This window comes from Meriones unguiculatus, chromosome 10 (genome assembly GCF_030254825.1).
Source record: "Meriones unguiculatus strain TT.TT164.6M chromosome 10, Bangor_MerUng_6.1, whole genome shotgun sequence".
Classification (NCBI taxonomy): Eukaryota; Metazoa; Chordata; class Mammalia; order Rodentia; family Muridae; genus Meriones; species Meriones unguiculatus.
In genome coordinates, this window is record NC_083358.1 from 108,484,503 (window position 1) to 108,505,233 (window position 20,731).

General features: G+C 49.9%; 1 protein-coding gene across 2 annotated transcripts in view; it reads right to left on the minus strand.

Annotated features, from left to right (window-relative positions):
- The window catches only part of Pdzk1 (PDZ domain containing 1), a 27,554-nt gene extending 13,679 nt beyond the window's left edge, over positions 1-13,875 (minus strand). The window contains exon 1 of one of the 2 annotated variants that reach the window (XM_021656139.2): positions 13,718-13,875. The gene's annotated coding sequence lies outside the window, so the exon portion shown is untranslated. Of the gene's footprint in view, positions 1-10,033; positions 10,441-13,717 lie in introns of those variants that run through there. The other variant, XM_060393043.1, reaches the window with a different exon arrangement.
- Positions 13,876-20,731: the final 6,856 nt, after the last annotated feature.

Consider the following 20,731-nt stretch of genomic DNA (forward strand, 5'->3'; position numbering starts at 1 on the left):
CACTCGGCCTCCTCAAGTGCTCTCTGTGAAGCTGGGTGTGAAGATGCATGCAGTCAACCCTCCCCCCCCCAAAAAAAAAAAACAGACCCCATCAAGAGGAGAGAGAAGTAAAGCACCTACTCCAGTGTCTGTCACCTACACCTTAAAAGAGCACAGCAGCTCTCCCACATCAAAAGGCACAGGTCAGTAAAGGTCCCTTGGGGAGGAAGGGGCCAAGGGCAGACATCGCCAGCCAGGTCTCCTCGCCTGCAGGCACCCACTTCCAGGCTGTTCCGACTTCAACTTCTTAGCTGCTCTTTTCTGCTCAGCCTGCACCCATCATCTCCGCTTCCCACCACATTCAAGAGGACAGGGGTCCTCTCTCTAGACCCCTGTCAGTTCTCAACTCCACGGGGCCGAGAAGCCTGGAAGGTGGCCGTCAAAGCCTCCAGGTGCCTTCCGGCAAACACTGGGCAACCTTGTGCAAATGCTTCCAACTCAAAGTGTGCCTTTGCAACCAGAACAAAGGCTGCTGGGGTCTGTGTGCTCAGGAGAAGGGGCTGGCTTTGGTCAACAGATCAATGTTCAGCTTTAAGGAACCCGCCTTAAAACTCAGCTGCCTCACACCCTATGGCAACTGTCATAGGATTCTCCTCTCCTCCTCTGCAGTCCAAAGATGAAATGCACCCTCCCTTCCCCAGAGGGGGCTGTACGGGGTACGATCTCCCCTCTCATGGGAGATCTCCAAGCCCAGCAGGCCGAGGAGAGCCGAGTTCACTCTCTCTAGGCAGTCTCGAGCCGCGTCTTGTCTGGGTGGCTCTGCTCAAAGTTTCTCAACAGCCAGACTGAGAAGGGCGAGACCTGCACCTGAGGTGGGTACATGAGGTCACCGTCCCTTCCCACGGCCGTGGCTGGACTCGGTTAGAGCCAGCTCATGGCAAGCATGCCCGCAGGGAGGGGCTGCTGCCTGCACCTCTGCCCAGCGTTACCGTGATCCGGCCGCTGACGGACCAACACCGGACCGTCCAGCCGCAGGCGCCTCGCCCCAGCCAGGCCACCTCAAACTCCAGAGCCCGGTCTCACGTGGAACCCGGTGCATAAAACTCTTCCTGCCGCAGGCTTACGCCAAGCCGATTCGCTCTGACGTGAGGGGCCCTGCCCCAGCCCCCTCCACTCCTGGTTCTGTCTACACCACATCCTGGTTTTATGTGGCTCCTACATCAGACAGGGTGTCCACTTTAGCATGCCTGTGTCACTGCTGCACGAGGGCTTTTCTGAACGCCGAGCTTTGGCCTAAGCAGCAGGACATTGTGCTTAAGGATCTGTTTCCTCTTTCTTCAGCCCCCAGTCCATCTACTCCTTGAGGAAATCTGAGGGCCAGGCCTCCATGGTGGGTGTACAGGTAATCAGTGAAGACTTGGAGATCCTAGGGCATCCCAAAGTGGCTCTATTCCCCACCATCAAAATACTGAAGGTAAAAAGGAAGCCATGACCCCTGTCTGAACTGACATGGAAAAAAAAAATCAATATTTTTTTGTTTGTTTTCAAGGCAGGGTTTCTCTGTGTAGTCTTGGCTGTCCTAGACTCACTTTGTAGATCTGGCCTAGAACTGACAGAGATCCTCCTGCCTCTGCCTTCCTGAATGCTGGGATTCAAGGCCTGTGCTACCACGCCTGGCTGGAAAAGTGAATTCTTGGCAAGAAAGTTATTTGTCTATGGGAAAACAAACCAAGGCCCTGGCCAAGCAGACACTCAGAGGCATTTGTTCCTCACTCTTTAGACTCTCACCTTTAGACTCCATTTTTTTTCCAAAACAATGGGATTCTTGCTAGCAAGAAAGAATGATATACCTGGGTCTGGAAGAAAAGCTCAGTGCATTTTGCAAGTGAGGAAGATGAGGTTAGGAACACAGAGCATTAAGAGGCTCCTCTGCCAGGTGCCAGAGTAGAAAGGATCCAAACTACTAGGCTCTTCCCACAGAAAAGAAATAACTTACAGGGCCAGAAAACAGCCAAGGCCAAGGCAGGCCGAGGCCTCTCTGCTCACCATCCACACAGTGACTGCACAGCCTCAGGTAATATTCCCCTTCCCCAGCTCCTGCACGGGCAAGCAGGAAGTCAGAGCTGTGCCTATAGAGGTCAAGGTCACGAGGTCCAGCTTAGTTGGCAATGGATAAAAGGAAGTCTTGCTTCGGCCTCAGTTTGTGTGTCTGGGGCTGGAAGCTGCAGAGCTCCCCTCACACAGCTATGTGGAGGAAATCTCTTTGTTCCTGATACAGTGGGGCCTGTGGGAAGGCCTGCCTGTCCTGCCAGCCTGCTCTGTGCAAAAAAAAAAAAAAAAAAAAAAAAAAAAACCTCTATCGTAGGTGGAAATGTCACAAGCAAGAATGCTCATGAGCCACAACCCAGACAGAAGTGGGGCAGAGAGCTGTTCAGAGCCGTTTGAACATCAGCTCCGTGACCTCCGGAAAGGATCTGGAAATCTCAACCTCAATGGGAGCCTGGCAGGAGCAACAGCTGTGCTCCAGACACAAATGTGAACATGAGGTCCCCCAACATTTCCTGCTCAAAAACACAGGAGCCAGGGGTGATGGTGCACGCCTTTGATCCCAGCCCTTGGGAGGCCGAGGAAGGGGGATCTCCAAGTTCAAGGCCAGCCTGGTCTACACAGCAAAAGCCAGGACACAGAAGCAATCAGTTATGAGTGCTGGCTCTTGCCTTACAAATATGAGGACCCGAGTTTGATCCCCGAAAACTGTTGGTGTGGTGGTAAATACGTGTAACCCCCAGAGCTGGGAAGGTGGAAACGGGCGGTTTCCTGGGGTCCATTGGCCGGCCAGCCTGCTCCAGGCACGGGGTCTGAAAAGCATCACTGAGGGTTGACCCCACTGTCACGTGCACAGGCACACGTAAACAAACAGTTTTTTTGCCTAACTCCTGTGAGCATCTCTATACTGATATGCTGATAGAAAGACAGACAGATTGCTTGATAAGGTCTCCCCATGTAGTCCTCAGTGTCCTGGGAACTCACTCTCAAGACCAGAATGGACTCAAACTCACAGAAACCCACCTGCCTCTTTCTCCCAAGCACCGGGACACAGTCCTGTGCTACCTCTGTGAGCTTGTTTTGATTTTCATTTGGAGTTTGTTCTCGCTTTGGCCTGTACTCTAACACTGGCACTTGTCCCAGGCAAATCCTTCCCCCACGGAAGGAACATAACTAGCAATTCTTAGAGATGTAAGATCATCAGGAATCCCAGCACCCTGTCCTCACCCCCAGGAGTTGTCAGGCCCTGCCAAACTTGCAGCTGCCTCCTTCAGTGTGAGCACATAGGCCGGTCTAAACTGCAAAAACCCAGTGACCGTCAGGCACCGCTCACAGCAGTAAGTCATACATGTGAAAGCTTAGTGCATGGGCTGGAGAGGGGCCTTGGTGGTGAAGAGCACCGGCTGCTCTCCAAGAGGACCCGGGTTCAGTGTCCAGCACCCACATGGCAGCTCGCAACCGTCTGTAACTCCAGTTCCAGGGGATCCATTGTCCTCTTCCGGCCTCCAAGGAAACCAGGCAGGCAGGTGGTACATAGACAATACATGCATGCAGGCAAAAGGCTCATACTCGTAAAGTTAAAACATAAAATAAGTGACCTCAGTGTTAGGTGAGGGTATCATCTCAATGCTCATGGTCACCCACAAACTGGATCTCGATCCTGGTTGTTCCTCGGAATCACCTACACAGAACCTTAAAAACACACACTTGGTCTCCACCCCACATCTTCAGGCACAGAATCTCCAGGCACAAGTAAAGGAACTGACCTTTGAGATCGCCCCACATTATTTAGCTCCTCTTTTCCCCACTCAGGCACAACTCTCACGGGTCACGGAAGAAATGTCATGGTTGGATGAACTATTAACAGTTACCCAGAGCTCACCTGTGCTCCTGTAAGCCAAGGTGAAGGCCTGGCTAGCAGAGGCCCTTGGTCACCCTGTGCAGCCCTCAGGGTCCAGCTGTGCCTACAGTGGGCGGCTGACCACAGTGCCCTGTACAGGAACACAGCAACCTAAGGTCTGGTCCTGTCATCTTCCTCCCCACGCACTAGTTCCAAGCAGTTATGAGCCAGACAGACATAGAATTGAGCAGATGAAAACTATTTACACTACAGGTTTTAAGAGAGCTTTGATGCCAGCCCAAAAACTAACTGCCTTAAAAGCTAGCCAGACTTGGTGGTACACACCTTTAATCCTGGCACTGAGGCTGAGAAGAAAAGAAAAGAAAAAAGAAAAGAAAAGAGAAGAAAAAAAGAGAAAGAGAAAGGAGAGAGGAAGAAAGAAAGAAAGGAAAAAAAAAGAAAGAAAAGTTAATGCCACGCCCCCTCCCCTCACCCAGCTGCACTCAAGTCTAAGAAACCCTGAGGAGAACTGATCACTTCTAGGATCCCAAACACAGTTTGGGCCTGTGGCACATGCCTGTAATCCCAGTACTCAGGGAGGCAGAGGCAGGCAGATCTCTGAGTTCAAGGCCAGCCTGGTCTACAAAGTGAGTCCAGGCCAGCCAAAGCTGCATAGAGAAACCCTATCTTGAAAAACAAAGCAAAAACAAAGAATCACAAAGGTAACTTTTTCGATTTTTCGCTAGGACTTTTCACCCCACACCCAATTCACGTGTTTGCACCAACTGTATCAGTCTGCAGGTGGCAGGCATGGCAGAGTTTTATTTCCAGCCCAGGGTATCTGGCTGCAGCGGGATGGTGCATGGGGAGCTCTCAGCACATTTAAACAGAGGAACAGTACCATCAGAGTTGGGTTCAGGAATGGTGGGTGGACTGGCCTAGAACAGAGGCAGGCCAGAGAAAAGGCTATTGCAGTCAACTGGCAGGCAATTAGGGCCTTGGCCTAGAAACTGAGACAGCAGGATGAAGAGGGCGAGGGCAGGCAGAGGACCTGAACAGGGCACTAAGCTAACCCTGCATTTGTTCAGCCCTGGCCCTTCAGATTTCTCCACTCAGAGACAGCACCAGGCAGAGCAGGTGCAAAAAACACAGGTGTTGCCACGTGCACACTGCCAGGCCCGGCTTGCAGGAACGGGGTTGCCGCAGGAATGCAACAGGGTAGCAGTATATCTGTCAGGGTAACACACGGCTCCCTCCCCTAGGCCCTGCTCACTCCCACACAGGTACTCCCCAGACACTCCCTTAGCCTGTCTGCTTCGCCACAAAGGCCAGTTTTGATAACTCCCCTGGAATGTCCTACCCTACTCGGTTTATTCTACTCATCAACTCTGGTGTCTGTTCCCACCTGCCAGCTGAGGACTCCCTTTCTGGTATGGACTGACTGGCAGCCCTGCCTCTGAACCCCAACATTGACCATATCCCTAATGTGACCACAGTTAGAGATAGGAACTTTAAGGCGGCCACTAAAGTAAAATTAGATCATGAGGACGAGACCAAATCCAGGAGGGCTGATGTCCCTTATGAAAGGCGGCAAGACACCAGGCATGTCCTCACACAGAAAGAAACACAGAACGAAACACACACACATACAATGGGAGGTCACAAGAAGTCACCATCATGAAAGCCGAGGGAAAATGCCCGAGAGGCCCAGTCCTAAAGATGTCTCTATCTTGTACTCTGGCCTCTCGACCTGCGAGAAAATGGCAGTCTGTAGAATTACACCTGCCTGTAGAATTCCATGATGGCAGCCCTATCACCTGCTGCCTCACGAAGAAGGACTCAAAGGACGCCAGCATGGCAGAGCTTTCCATAGGCGTGGGGACACACGCTTGTAATCCCCACATTTGGGAGGCTTATCAGGAAGAGCATGGGTATGAGGCCAGCCTGGAGGACAAGTGAAACCTTGTTTCAGAGAAGCGCAACGGTACAACTGAGGAGCCGGGTGACAAAGTCGGTGTGTGGTGGGCTTGAACCAGGGGCCACAGCACACATTCTCTGGCAGCTCCAGTGATGGTGGACTGGAGCCTGGAGTCTTGGTCCAGGGCAATGGATGTGCCAAGTGAAGCCCCTGGTGACAGTGTGACAGGAAGAGAGATGAGGATAGAGCCTTGAGGAATTCCTAGCAGAGAGGAATCATGAGCAGAAAGCCCAGTTTACAGTGCCATCTAGAGAGAAACAAAAACAGGAAAGGCCACCAGGCTGAGGAAACAGAAGTCCAGAGAAGCAAGAAGATACTGAACAGCAGCAGAAAATGCAGACACCTAGACGGGGTTTTTCTGTGTAGCCTTGGCTGTCCTGAACTCACCTTTTAGACCAGGCTGGCCTTGAACTCAGAGATCCGCCTTCGTCTGCCTCCCAAGTGCTGAGATTAAAGGTGTGTACCACCATGCCTAGCCAGATGTTTTCATTTTAACCCTAAGGAAACTGTCAGGATGTGGGATGAGATGGTAAACACAGGAAATGATGAGCAGGGAGAAATGGAGGGAAATCGGATAAAGAAGGAAACAGGGTCGGGTTCAGTCCTTCCTGAAAAGCAGCTGGAGATGGAGAAAATTAGGAACTTTGTGGAAACAAAGCGTCACATAGATGAGTCAGTGATGGTACCTGGGACAAGGGGCCACTGTTGCTGGATGTTGGGGACACCCACAGCCGCCTACCACCACAAGGGAAGACGACATCCCATACGACGAAGCCTGCCCAGCTCTTGGAGGAATCTGAAAGTCTAGATTTGTATAAAATGCTCCCATCTTCTAAAAGAATTTGCATCCATTTCACACTTTTGAAGAACTGCATGTAAACCCGAACAGACCTGAGCGCCCGTGTCGGCAGTCTGTGTGCAGCCTCGTCTGGAGGTATTACAAGTCATATTACATCACTACTTACTCCTGCTACACCACCTCAGGGAGTCAGGAATCTGCAGAAAATTTAGGTTTAAATGGTTATGTAGCTTCCATGGAAAACGTAGCTCGGTCAGCATGACTTATCATGCTAGGTATTTTCACCACGATGGGCACCAGGAGCAGGAAAGGGATTGGGGGGAGTGCAGACCAGGGGTGCAGCGTGCGCTTGGCATGCTGAGGTCTTGGACCTGACCACCAGCGCAAAGGAAAAAAAGATGAAGGAGTAAAAGTAGCTTTTACCCTGGCTGAGGTTTGCCTTTTAGAAATGGAACACTGGTTGGTGGTGATCAGCCCAGAGCCGGGTGGTACTGGGGGCCAATGTGAACTAGAAAGAGTGAGGAAGAGCCGGAAGAGCAGCTGGGAAGTCGGGGTTTGGGGAGCAAGGAGGGCCTAAGGAGGTACTCTCAAAGTAAATGAAGGAGAGGTCCAGGGCAAACGGCCAAATCCTCTTCCCTGAAGGATTGTGGAAACTGAAAAGCCACCATCCTGTGCCTGAAGGATTGAGGGAAGGAAGCGGGGGATGACCATTCCCTAAATCCCAGCTCCATCATTCTGTCTTTTCCAAGGAATCTACCTGCTGTTGGATATTTAAAGCAATCCAACTTTTTCTTTCTGTTAGCGGTTAGTGGGAAGAAAGGTTTGGGTGCATTTTCATTTCCACAGGAAACTTTTCTGGAGGCAGGGTCTCACTGTGTAGACCTGGCTGGCTTGGACATAGGGATCCACCAGTATCAGATTCCAATTGCTTAAAGACTCCTACAGCACCCAGCTGCAACAGGAAACTCATTATTTGTACCCATTTGGGCAACCAAAGAGCAAGCCAGAACTGCCCAACAAAGATACCAGACTTGGGGTCGGAGAAGGTAAGGAGTCATGCGAGTTCCTTAGAACAGCGTGGTTCCAGCAATGGAATCCTGTAGCCACAGTCATTTATTGCAGTGCGTGGCTTTATGTCCACTTCCCCACAGCTCCTACTCTGAGTGGGGCACATCAGGAAGGACCACAGTTAGGCCTAGGTCTACCTAGCTTTGAGTCCCGGGGAACGCCTTGCGAACTGCGAGGATGAAGATGGAGACAGTGACACTCCACGGGGAATGTTGAAATCCAGAGTGTCTGAGGAGCCAATGCCCCTCTGTGAGAGCCGTGACCCGACGCAATGGCCTGCTGCAGCCCTGTCCTCAGCCTTCCTAACGCTGTGCCCCTTTAATATGCTTCCTCATGTTGTGGCGACCCTCAAGCACCAAATTATTGTCATTGCTACTTCATAAACTGTAATTTTGCTATTGTTATGAATCATAATGTAAATATCTGATACATATTTAAGATGTGAACCTTGTGAAAGGGTCGTTTGATCCCCAAAGGGGTCACGGCCCACAGGCTCGAGAACTGTTGTTCCCACTTCAGCCACTGGGAAGAACAGGTGCCTCTGTCCTGGTGAGCTGCTCAGACCAGACCGAGACTTTCCCTGACGCAGGAGTACCTGGGAGTGCTGTGGGTCAACAGGCTCCAACAGAGCCCTAAGCGGAAGCCAGCAAGAGGGGCCTGAAGAACACGTGAGGATGGAGAAGCTGGAGCGAGCAGAGCACTACTTTACACGCTGACATCTGGCCTGTGTGTGGACCTTGGCCACCTGGGAGCGCTTAGGGAACAGGTCCGCTGAACTGGAGAGCATCATGGAAGTTTAGAGATTTTATAAAGGAAGGAGGAGAAACAAGGACTCCACCCACAGCAGGAAAATGTGGTCAGCCTTGGCCCCAGAAACGACAGCCTGAGTGTTGCAGTCTGTACCTGTGTGACAGTCTGGATGTAGCAGGACCTTTAGGCAAGCATGGTAATCCACCACCAATAGACAGAAGTACCTAGACTCACCCTAATCTTATCTGGTAATAATTAGAGATGGATTGTGTGAACAGAACGACGGGGATTGCGAGCCTCTCCCCACAGGCTCCCACATAAATGCCTGCTCCAGGAAACGGCTTCAATGAAAGGTAAAGGCTCACAGGACAGCTCATGACTAATGTTTAACCTAGTCACTGAGCCCGCGGAAGGGTCCTCGGTTATATAACCCAGGGCAGAGCCTCAGAAGGCAGAAGGGGGTGGGGGGAGCAGCGTCTATACGGAAACATCCAGTCTGGACCTAATCCGCCTTCGCTGGCCTCCATGCTTGCTAGAAAACCTGAGCACTTCCACAAGAGCAACACTCCCAGGAGGTCTGCCCACATGTGCCTGACAGGAAGGCTGCTCCTCCTGCATTGACACCTATGTGACCTGAAAGAACAGACGTTGCCAGGCTCCTGTTAGGAAAAAAATGCAGTTGGTAGAGTGTGTGGGGGTCGAGTCCAAAATCGTAGACAGGCTGTGCATGCCCTGTGCAGCCAACCCCGGCGAAGGGCTTCCTACTGAGACGGGCACAGCCGTCTCTGCCAGGGCCCAGCGGGGCTGGTTCTGCGAAGGGCACTGAAGACATCAAGTTGTACGGCTGGAGAGATGGCTCAGCAGTTAAGAGCACTCGCTGCTCTTGCTTGCAGAGGACCCGGGTTCAGCCTCCCCCCCCCCCCCCCGCATGATGGCTCACCACGATCTATAATTGAACTACTGTATTCTGAAGCATGTACCTACATACTGACAGACCACTCATACCCACAACAAAAACTGAAAGAAAGAACAGGAAAGAAAGGGACTCTACTGTAGCTCAGCTGATTCTGACATAGAATCTGTGGCCAGCAAGACACAAACCCACTTTGATTTCATGCTTCAAAAATAGCTTACCCAGAGCACGGCTCACAATTTTGGTGCGGGGGTCAGATCTTGGGCCACTCGGGCTCCTCCTCTGAAAAGCAATATCTATGTGAATTCAACCAATCAAGTGTATGTAAGTGGCTAATACCAAAACGGAAGGAAAAGCAAGATCCTAAAATACAGATTTACGAACTCAACCTCCCCACTGTGACAGCAGCTATTTGGTCTTAGCCGGGGATAGATTCAAAATGCAGGAATTCATGGAGGCATGCCACTGAGAATTATCTAGAGAGTTGCGATGGCAAGGCCCCGTGAGTAATTTTTATTTCACTTTTCTGATAAAGAATAGAATTTCTTATACCAAAGGTCATTTGATCTGCTGGAGCCTGGAATCCTCGCTACCCCAGGCTCCATAAATGATGTTCTGGACTATACTCTGACTCAATGCCCTCCACACTTTATTGCTTACCTAAGTTTCAGGAGCTGCGAGAGAGATGGAGACAAAAGGTGTGAAAGCAGAGGCACCCCTCGAGGACACCCTCACGCTGCCGATGGCACTGGTACCCCAAATAGCTAAACCCTCTTGAAGGTCAGCTATAATGGGGGTTTTCCCCCAAATCAGCACCTTGTTTTATACGGTACTTAAAGGTTTTTCTTTTCTAATGCAGAATCTCCTGTAGCCCGGGCTGAAAACTCCCCTTCAACCTTACATTCTCTTGCCGTGCCTCCTGAGTAGAAATTGCAGGCATGTACCAGCACAGCTGGGTTAAGTGGTGCTGGGAACGGAGCCCAGGGGTCAGGCCCAGGGGCTTGTAAATGCTGGGTTGGCATTCTACCCAGTCCCTGAGCATGTATTTCTACCTACTCCCATTCTTCGCACGCCTAGTCTATTAGCAGAGTCCTCCTGCCTCTAGATAAGCTGTCTTACTGGTCAGCATCTAAAACATTAATCAAAAAAACATAAGCATAGATCCCTGCTCAGGCATGCGGCACTTGGGCTTGCAGAGGACCGGGCTCCGTTTCCCTCAGTACCCAGTGCTGCTCCTCAGGAGACTACGCCGAGCTCTGCATGACCACCCACGCCCAGTCTGCCCTTTGCTCATGCCACGCGATCCGCCTTCCCCGATGATGCTGACTACTTATTCACAGGAGGTGCTGACTAAAGATTTTTTTCCACATGAGTGAATTCCAGGCCTCCCCAGGTCCAAGCCAACATTCCCATCCTTACGCCACTAACACACTCTGTCCGTATCACGCCATCTTTAAGCACCTTTTCATGCCCATCAAGGCATATTGAGCACCTAGGAGGCATATTGAGCACCTAGGAGGCAGGTGTCAGGCTCAACCCAGATCAAGCAAGACACTGCCCTGCCTCTGGAGAACCCAGAATCCAGTGGACAGAGTTACGAAACGCAGCTACCAGCACTGACACAGCGGCTTAGTTAAATTGTGCTATCTTTCCATTAAACGCATACAGTCCTTCCTAGGCTGCGCACTATTTCCGAGTACGGAATTAGACTTAGTGAGGGATTTCATGGGGCAGGGGAGGGTTCCAGAATGGAGGCTTAAGTTGGTTTCACCTGTCCAGGTATGCAGAGCGTAGATTCTAATGTGAGGTCTGGGTTCCTTCCCCAGCCCCCAGGAGAACACTGTGCTGTGGACCGACACAGAATGGCAGGAGGAGACCCACCCAAGGCAGAGGAGCGCACATTATCTTCATGAACAGTGAATGGCTCAGAATCACCTCAACGTATAAACAGGATGAGAGAAAGGAAATGGGTCAGTTAGACAGTGAATCGCCTTGGAGTCAGACCTGAAAATTACAGATGACGTTTTGGCTGTTTCTCTCAGAGTGGGCGCCAGAGCTCCCTGTGGTATGTTCAAGCTACACGAGTATGCTGTACGGCTAGTGGGGATTCCATGAGCTACTCCTGGTTTTTGTTTGTTTTTTGTTTTGTTTTTTACTTTTGTGTTCCCGTGGCTCCACCCAGCCCTATAAATACAGTGTCTGTTTCAAACCTAGAGCAGCTATGAAGTAGGCAAGATGTCATCCTTCCCACTGCACACCTCTTGCCAGTGCCAGGCCTCCTACATTCTCCTTTGTGATGTTCGTGATTGCAGAGAACTAAAGACCATCGTGACTTGGCATGTACGATTCGTAAGCATTTAACCTTCCCAACAGCGAGACCCGAGTCCCTCCTCGTGTGGGAAAGAAACAGGCTCCGAGAGCACCGTGCACACTGAACTTACTAGGAGGCCTACCAGGCAAGGAGACTAAGCAGAGCTGGGTGAGCCAGGCATGGCGGAGCACACCTGTAATCCCAGCACTCGGGGAGGCAGAGGCAGGCGGATCTGTGAGTTCAAGGCCAGCCTGGTCTACAAAACAAGTCCAGGACAGCCAAGGCTACACAGGGAAAACCTGTCTCTAAAAACCAGAAACAAAAAAGTTTAGCAGTCTCTCCAGAAGAACCAAGGAAAGGAGTGGCTGAGAGCTTGAAGGGAAATTGCCTGTCTCCCATCTTACCACTCTTACCCATCTTCCATGCGAAATTATGAGTCATTTAATCAAGATGTGAGCAGAGAAGTCCATTTCTACATCCGGACAAGCTGATGGAGTATCCGAGTTCCTCAGCCTCCTGTCCCAGCTCCTTTCCCTCCACACCAATTCCATCCACCTGAACATCGAGGCACCTATTCTGAGCCAGGCACGGAGACCCAGGAACTCGGCAAGAAGCTTGAAACTTAACACCTGACAAGATGAACGAGGATTCCTGGTAACATGTACCATGGAGGGATAAGAGATGGTGATGGGATGGAGGGAGGCTTGATTTAGGAAGTCCTCCTTGAAGGGAAACATCTCCATTAATCCTCAAGTCAAAAGAAGCCCTCCTCAAAGCCCAGATTCACCTGATGTGAAAGGGCCCTGGTGGACATCAAATCTCAGCTCCCTTTAGTTGTAGGGGAGAGAATAGAGGCTCGACGACACGGTCTCCTGCTAACTTTGTGGCTGCCACTCCCGACCGCTACTCTGTGGCACGTTTGGATTCACTCATCTGAACAGCAAGCATCTTAGATCTGTACTTTCAGTTCCCTCAGACACATTCCCGTTTATAATTTCTCTTCCAGAACAAGCTCTGGGAAATGATGTCTGGCTTTCCTTCGACAAATAACAAGATTGAGCTAAGGAACATATCTTGTCATAAATGATTCGAGACCTCACTTGGGCACTGGTTGCCCAGACCCGTGCCCTCTCCTTGGGGTGCCCAGCAGCTGCCTACCAAGTGGTTTACAAACACAGCAGCAGCATCAAGCTCTCAAGGCGGAGACCTTAATAGACTCAAAGATGAGAACAGTCTGCTCAGCCATAGCACACACATCCAGCGCCGCTGAGTTGTGTGAACACTGAAAGAATGCATGTCTCTATGTGTGACTGGAGGACAGTGGCCTGAGGCAGTGAGGGCCCTGGGGCTTACAGATGCAGGAGGATGCTTTCTGCACCAAAGCTACCCTGAGAGTCTTCATACCCGTAAACAACCCAGGCCAGGAGTCTGCAGAACTGACGGGCCCTTAGGTCCTGATGCCAGGGAAACGAGCTCTTCCCAAACATGCCTACACATAGAACCATCTGGGGAAAAACTTCAGAGTAACAGGCATTTCAGCTTCACACATGACAGAGGTAGAGAGACGCCCCCCCAAAGGGAGCCTGGAGGACCTCAAAATCCACTCCAGCAGCCCAAGAATCCACGGCTTTCCTCATGGCTAAGTCTGAGGAGTTAGGTTAGGCTGTATGTTTTAGGGGCTGGCTGCCTTTGGAAGAATCTCCCCCAAAATGCTTGGGTAGTAAGGTCTCCGGAGAAACTTCCTGGTGGCCTGTGAGGTCTGTGACCTCTCTCTTTCCATACAACACCCCCGCACCTCTCCTGCCCCATCTCCTATGATTCCTGGAGGGAAGCCAGCAGCTCACCAAGGCCTTCATGAAGTAGAGCCCACCCATCTCCAGCAGAATGACTGCAGAACCTCTGGAAGACAGTCCTCACCACCCTTAGCTGCCACTACCAAAGGCCTCACCCCTCCCCCAAACCCCTTGCTAGAAGAAAAGAAAAGAGAAAGAGTGGTTCCGGCCCAGGTAGCAATCACAGAAGCCATTCCATACCTACGGGAGAAGGATCCACTCGGCCACCGGGAGTTCTCCCTGCTGTGAACACCGCTAGTCTTAGAACTCACTGGACTTTGAACAAAGATTGATTTAAAAGCTGATGTATTTAACAGGGACTTGTGGTCTGAGTTCAAGTGACCTCTGTCCTGCTCCCTACTAGGTGGCACGGTCCTGAGCTAGAAACCTTCAAGGGCCCTCAGCAAAAACAAGCCCAGCCCCAGCCTGGCCTAACAATGTGGGAATGGGAGGGCTTTTTTTTTTTTGGGGGGGGGGGGGGAACAGCAGCTGGAGAGGCGGCGCCTAAGCCTTTCCAGTTCTGTCCAGTGAACAGAGGACTGGGTCACACCCAACCAATCCCCAGTCCCAGTAGGAGCCTCCCTAGCCAGGCTCTGGCTGAGTTAATCTCCAGCCATCTTCCACAGTCAGGCAGCCCTGAGAGCAACTCCTACCCAGAAAGCCACCAAGAGCCTAACAAAGCCGGACAGGTCCTACCTCCCCCTGCCACGGGAGCTCTCACTTACCAGCTCGCCGGGGTCAGCAGCACAGAAGTCCTGGCTTCTTTAGTGCTGCCTCCCCTCTCCGCCTCTCCGGATGGCTGCCTCTGCTCTCCAACCTGCCTTCCTCCTCACACACTCTTCGGTCTCTCCAGACGCCAGCTGGCCAGTGGAAGGCATTTTCAGAAGGTCCTCTGTGGCCAGCTGATCTCTATCAGCCACACCCACACAAACCATCCTCACCTGGATTCAGCCCACACTCCTAATTCAGGGCAGGAGTCTTTCCCACAGTTGTGAGAGGAGGCAAGCCCCAGGCTATGCCGACTGGGTGGCCTTATCTTCTACTCAGGAAGAGCCCGCCATTTGTCTTCCCTGGGTCCTGGCTTACGCCCTCAACCCAGGTGTAACCTAAGCCCGTGGTTAAGAAGTTTTAACTGATGTCAGAGCTGCCATAGCACATCTGACTGCCTTCCATCTTTAGGCTGTATTCTCTTGGCCTCTTATATAACTTTCACAGCATCAGAGTAGACTGGGCCACTCCAGAGAAGACCTGAGTTCAGATTCTGACTTTCAATTTCCAGGTGTTTGATCTGGGTGTATTATCTTTCTTACAGCACTATGGGTGAAACACAGGCCCTGCCCCCACACACTAAGTATATAAAATGTTAGTATGGAACCTATAAGTGAGTCTGAGCTGAGCAATCTCCTCCATTGAGTATAGAGACCTACTGGGAGGTTTCTCTCTTATGTGCCCTGTGTGAGCTTGCGTCCATTACTCTCTTCAGCCCTCTTCTTGTGACCTGATATTCATCTTCTAGATAAGAAAGCTTAGATCATCTCCTTAATCACCCTGCCAAGGATCACCTGACCAGGAGGACAGAGGACCCAGCCTTGGACTCCGCCCTGTCTTCTTAGATGAGTTTACAGCTGTGATAAGGTCTGCTGCTGTCTGGAATAGCGTGTGTCTCTTCAGCCTCCTCTGCCTTCTCCAGGTGTATTGAGCAGGGGCTGGTGAGTTCCTGGGGCTCATCATCTCAAAGCTGATGCGCTTCCAGCTCTTCTAGAAGGCAGTCTCCGTTGTTAGGGAGACAGGGTTGGGATTCCCTGAGTCACTTCCAACACCAAGATTCAGTGGTCCTAAATTTGCTGGGTTTTAACACACACACACACACACACACACACACACACACCTTTGAGGGTGAGCAGTGGAAGGTCTGGTTTGTAGAGTCCTACAGATAGAGAGCTGTGAGCACAGGCTGTAACCTGGGGCGTGGGAGGTGATTTGCTTCTCAAAGTGGAGCATGTAACTGAAGGCCTTACTCTGCTGGCCTAAAGCTCTTCCCAAGAGCCACGGCCCAGCCCTGGCAAGCATCAAAATGATTCCTAACGCCATCGTTAATGGCTTCTTTAGTTTGTTTGTTCGGTTCAGGTTGGGGGCTTCACCTTTGGTTAGGCAGCACCTAGGATAGTAAAGAAATGCTTAACAACCTCTTTCTGTGTGTTAATTGCTTACCTTGGTGTTTTCATTAAGGAGAGAATGCATGACAGCCATGGCCCAGCCCCAGCACCTCTACTCTCCACCCATCATCCAAGCCTGTCTGTGACTAGGAATTTGCCAAAGAAATTTCTTTTTCTTCCCAGAATCTGAGCCAAGATGGCCACTTTCTTGTTGCCTTACTGATCTCTTTGTTCGTGTTCCATTTTGTCTACCAACTCTCCATGTTTCAGCACACACATTGTGTCGTTATCTTTCCTTCTCCTACCAGAATACATTTCCTCAAGGACAGACGTTTGTATTTTCTTTTAGATTTATTTTATTTATGTTTTGCCTGCGTGTATGTCTGTACACCACATGCATGCCTGATGTTCAGGGTGTCCAGAAGAAGGCAGCAGATCCCCTGGAACAGGAGTTAGAGATGGTTGTAAGCTGCCATCTGGGTTCTGGGACTCGAACTTGGGTCCTCTGGAAGAGCAACCAGTGCTCCTAACTGTTCAGCCATCTCTCCAGCTCCTAAGGTTTATAGTATTCTCACTTTGTCTTAAATGCCCAGAATGTAAGCCTACCATGTACTGCGTTTCAAGTGTGAGTGGAGCACTGAATCAATCTTACCAGTGACCTGGCTCATCCCCCTCACACTCGCTGTGTAACCCTGAGGCCTCAGTTCTCTACAGCGTCAGGCTTCAGGTCTCAGCTCCCTAGAGTCACTGCTTCTCATCTTTCTCTTCATTTATGGAATCTATAGAGTTTCGTTTCTCTCGAAGTTCTATTATCAACTTGGAAAAAAAAATTTGATTATTGTCTCCAGTATTTTCTATGAACTTAACAAGGGAAGGTCTTCAAGTCTATTCTAGAATAAAAATTATCTTATCATTTCAGAGTTACTCCTCCTCCTTAAAGATCCAGCTTTTTTCATCTGCAAAAAATGGATAATATTGTTAAGCAGTGAGCACTGCTCAGAAGGTTAAGAAGACTTAAGATTTTATTCTTCCTTTTTATGTGATGTGTGTGCAAGTCCGTATGTGGGTTTGTGCAGTATCCAGAGGGCACTCCTAGAGCTGGAGTCACATACGCTTGTAAGCACCCCCTGGGGGTGCTAGGAACCAACTCCAGTCTCCCACAAAAGCACTGCATGCTCCTGAGAACCGAGCCATCTCTCCAACTTCCAGAAGACCGGTGTAGCCGTCCAGACATTCAGATCTAGCAAATGTTCAGTGAATAACATTACCTCATGGTTACAAGACTCAGCTCTCTTCTAAGCACACAGTGTACCTACATGAAAATGAATGAGCAGGCAGTGTGTGTGTGTGTGCCTTAAAACCCAGCAAGTTTAGGATCACTGAATCTTGGAGCTGAAAGCAACCCAGGAAATCCCAACGGAGAAGAGCTTCTAGAATAGCTCATAGCTCATCATCCTGGTAAGCCGGGCTTTCAGATGTTTGGGGCACTGTGAATGACATTCTGCCCACTGGCGATGAGGTATCCTACGCAACTGGTCAGAAGCAGAAAAGTAAATCCTACCATTTCCTAATACTTTCGTCACTGAGGCTCAGGCGGAGGTTGGCAACAGCCGAGCAGGCCATTAGGGTGGGCAAGTGAGGCTTCTCCCGTCTGGAGCAACTTGCCTGGGGCCAGATCTCCTGACGCTGCCCAGACTCTCGGAAGCTGGAGGGATCCATATTCTAGCATCCTTCCAAAACTATAGAATATCATTGAGCTGGAAGTCCCTGAATAGTGGAAAGATGTCAGTTCTCTCCAAACCTATCAGATAGATGGCAGACAGACAGACAGACAGACAGACATTGGTATTTTCACTGAAATTTCCCTCATTTTCAGTTGAACCTGGACAAGCTAGCTTTAAAAATCAAAAGGGGCATAAGGAAGGAGGGCAGTGAGATGGTTCCGCTAGTTAAGGCAGCTGCTCTTCAAGCCTGACGGCCAGCGTTCCAACTCCTTAAAGAGAGAGGTGGAAGGAGAGAGCCAACTCCAGGGTCCTCTGACCTCCGTGAGCATGCGTGGCGCACACACACACACACACACACACACACACACACACACACACGCTCCAGTGTGAATGTGCACACAGTTGTTTTTCAACGTCAACTAAGGAAGGAGTTTCTGCGTCAAAGCTATGCTCTGGGAGCTTTTACTACAATATGGCTTTGGGATCAGACAGGCAAATGAGTCAATGGAGTATGTTAGAAAGCCCAAAACCAACCTACACATATCCATATAGATTCTTGACCAAAAAAAAAAAAAATAGTCAAAAAAGCTAGCTAGGCTTTTTTCACACAAAAGTGTGTGTTTTATTTCTTTCGATCAAACACTGGTGAGATTCAGCCATGTTGACATGCATACTTTGCTTTCCTTTTAATATTAATATTTAATGATATTATAACCATCCATTTACATAGTATCTGAATACAGGGCAGCGTATTGTGGGCAAACGAGTGGTTAGGATGCTCAGCTGATTTCTGGGATTCGGCTGCGATTCAGGCTCCTTAGCTGTGTGGTGATTTCCTGGCTGAGGATTGCTTCTCTTCTCTGAATATGTATGTGACATGAGGTTAGGAAAGAGGTTTGTGGAGTCATTTTGTCCTTTTGTTGTTGTTTGAGACAGTCTCTCTCTCTGTAGACCAGAGAGAGAACTCACAGAGCCTTGAACTCACAGAGATCTGCCTGCCTTTGCCTTCTGAGTACAGGGATTAAAGCTGTGTGCCATCATGCCTTATAAGAAAATATGATTTTTGTTTTGTTATTCAAGACAGGATTTCCCTGTGTAGCCTTGACTGTCCTGGACTGGCTTTGAAGACCAGGCTGGCCTCAAACTTACAGGGCCTGCCTCCTCCCTCCTGAGTGCTGGGATTAAAGGTGTGTGCCATGACGCCCAGCAAAAAGATGATTTTTTTTAAAAGATTTATTTTGTTATTTTTAATTATGTGTATGTGTGTGCGTGTGTAGGTTTGTATACATGAGTGAAGGTGCTTGAGGAGACCAGAAGAAGGTGTTGAATCCCTGGAGCTGGAATTACAGGTGAAGAGTTTAAGTTAGCCTGGGTAGTTACCCTGAGTAAAGAACCATCTTGACTGGGAGCTGAATTCAGGTACCAGGAAATATCGCAGAATGTACACTTGGCAGAGAACAAAGTTAACTCTCCTAGCAACAGCCTCCAGGAAATAATACAGAATAAATGCTTCATAGAAAATAGAGACAAATTCCCTGGCAATAATCAATGGGAATCAGTTGAGAATCGGGTGGGAAAATTCTCCCCAATGTTTCAGATGTGGTTTAGAAAAATAGCCATTGTGACTATATGCTTTACCCACTGTGATTATATGCCTTAGCCATTGTGATTGTGTGCCTCGGAAAAGGTCACCCTGCCCTGCTAAACTTCACCCAATTCTGTAACTCCAAGACTTGTGCCCCCCTGCTTGCTGCCATGGAAACCCCCTGCTCACAGACTTTCCCTTTAAAAATCCTGTTCACTCAGAGCTTGGGGTCCCACTTCTCTACTGCTGCACCAGTGAGACTTGGGTCCCGAGCTCGATCGCTCTCGTAATAAAGCTCTCTTGCAATTGCATCGAGTCGTCTCCTGGTGGTCTCTGAGGGTCCCGTGAACTGGCATCACACAGGGAGTCATGAGCCACCTGGTGTGGGTGCTGGGAACTGAATTCAGGTTCTCTGCAAGAGCAGTGCATGTTCTTGTTGATTTTCTGTTTTTGTTTTGTTTTTGTTTTCTGAGACAGGGTTTCTCAGTGTAGATTTGGCTGTCTTGGAACTCACTTTATAGACCAGGCTGGCCTCGAACTCATAGTGATTCACATCCTCTGCCTCCCCAGTGCTGGGATTTCAGGTGCGCACTATTGTGCACACCTGTTTTTGGGCTTTTTGTTTGTTTGTTCGTCTTAGTTTTTACACAGGGTTTCTCTGTGTAGTCCTGTATGTTCTGGAACTTGCCCCTCCCCCAATCAGGGTAGTCAGGAACTCTGAAAACCACCCTGGGATTAAAGGTGTGTGTCACTGGCCAGTTAATCGTTCTTAGCCTCTGAGAGGTCTCTCTAGTCAGAGGCAGGAAGTTTCAAACATTTCAGAGTATGCTGGAATAACAGAAGACCCTCCCTAGGCTTCCTGTGCCCGGCTCCAGCTTTCTTAGGACCTTGTCTGGCCTTACTCTAAAGTAGAAAGGACCTACGTTGGCAACCCAGCAACAAGGGCATGGCATACACGAGTACTTTAATGAGGGCCTTTGACCTCATGCCCTCACGTTTTAGAATCTTTAAATAATGTAATACATAATGTAATGATATTTGAGTGTAGAACTGAGTGACATCGTGTGCTTCTGCACTGCTGGGCAGCTGTCATCAGCATTCATTTTCCATAGTGCTGTTATTCTCCCAAACTGAAGCTCGGTGGCTCTGCACAGCACCCTCCATTTCTCTTTCCCTAGGCCTTGCCATCCGTCTCTGTCTCTAGCTGTGGCTTCTCTGGGTTCCTCCTACAAACAGACTAGGGGGTCCCTGGCCTTTCGTGATTTGACGTTCTCAGCGTGCATCCTTGTAGTGTCAGGATTCCTTTGGGAACAATGCCCCACCATATGCGTAGATGGAATTTTCCTCACCCATTGGGCAGTCAGCAGATTGCTTGCAGGGATCTGCCGAAGCCCACTTCCCCTTCTTGTAAGGCTTTTACTGCATTCACTCACTTTTACTTCCTTGTATGTACGTGTGGGCTGGCATGTGCAGTCAGAGGACAGCTTTTGGGGGCTCAACCCTCTCCTTCCATCATGTGGGTTCACTGCATCAACTCGGGTCCTAATGCTTGCTTACAAGCATCTTTACCTGCTGAGGCGTCGCCGGCCCTGACTTCCATTTTCTTGGGTGTATGCTCAGAAGTGGGAGCTGGGTCATATGTTTAAGATTTTTTTTTTTAGGGAACCATCATACTGTTTTCTTTTGAAATTACTTATTGCATGTATTTATGAGCGTGTGCATACACACGCAAACACACCACAATGCGTGT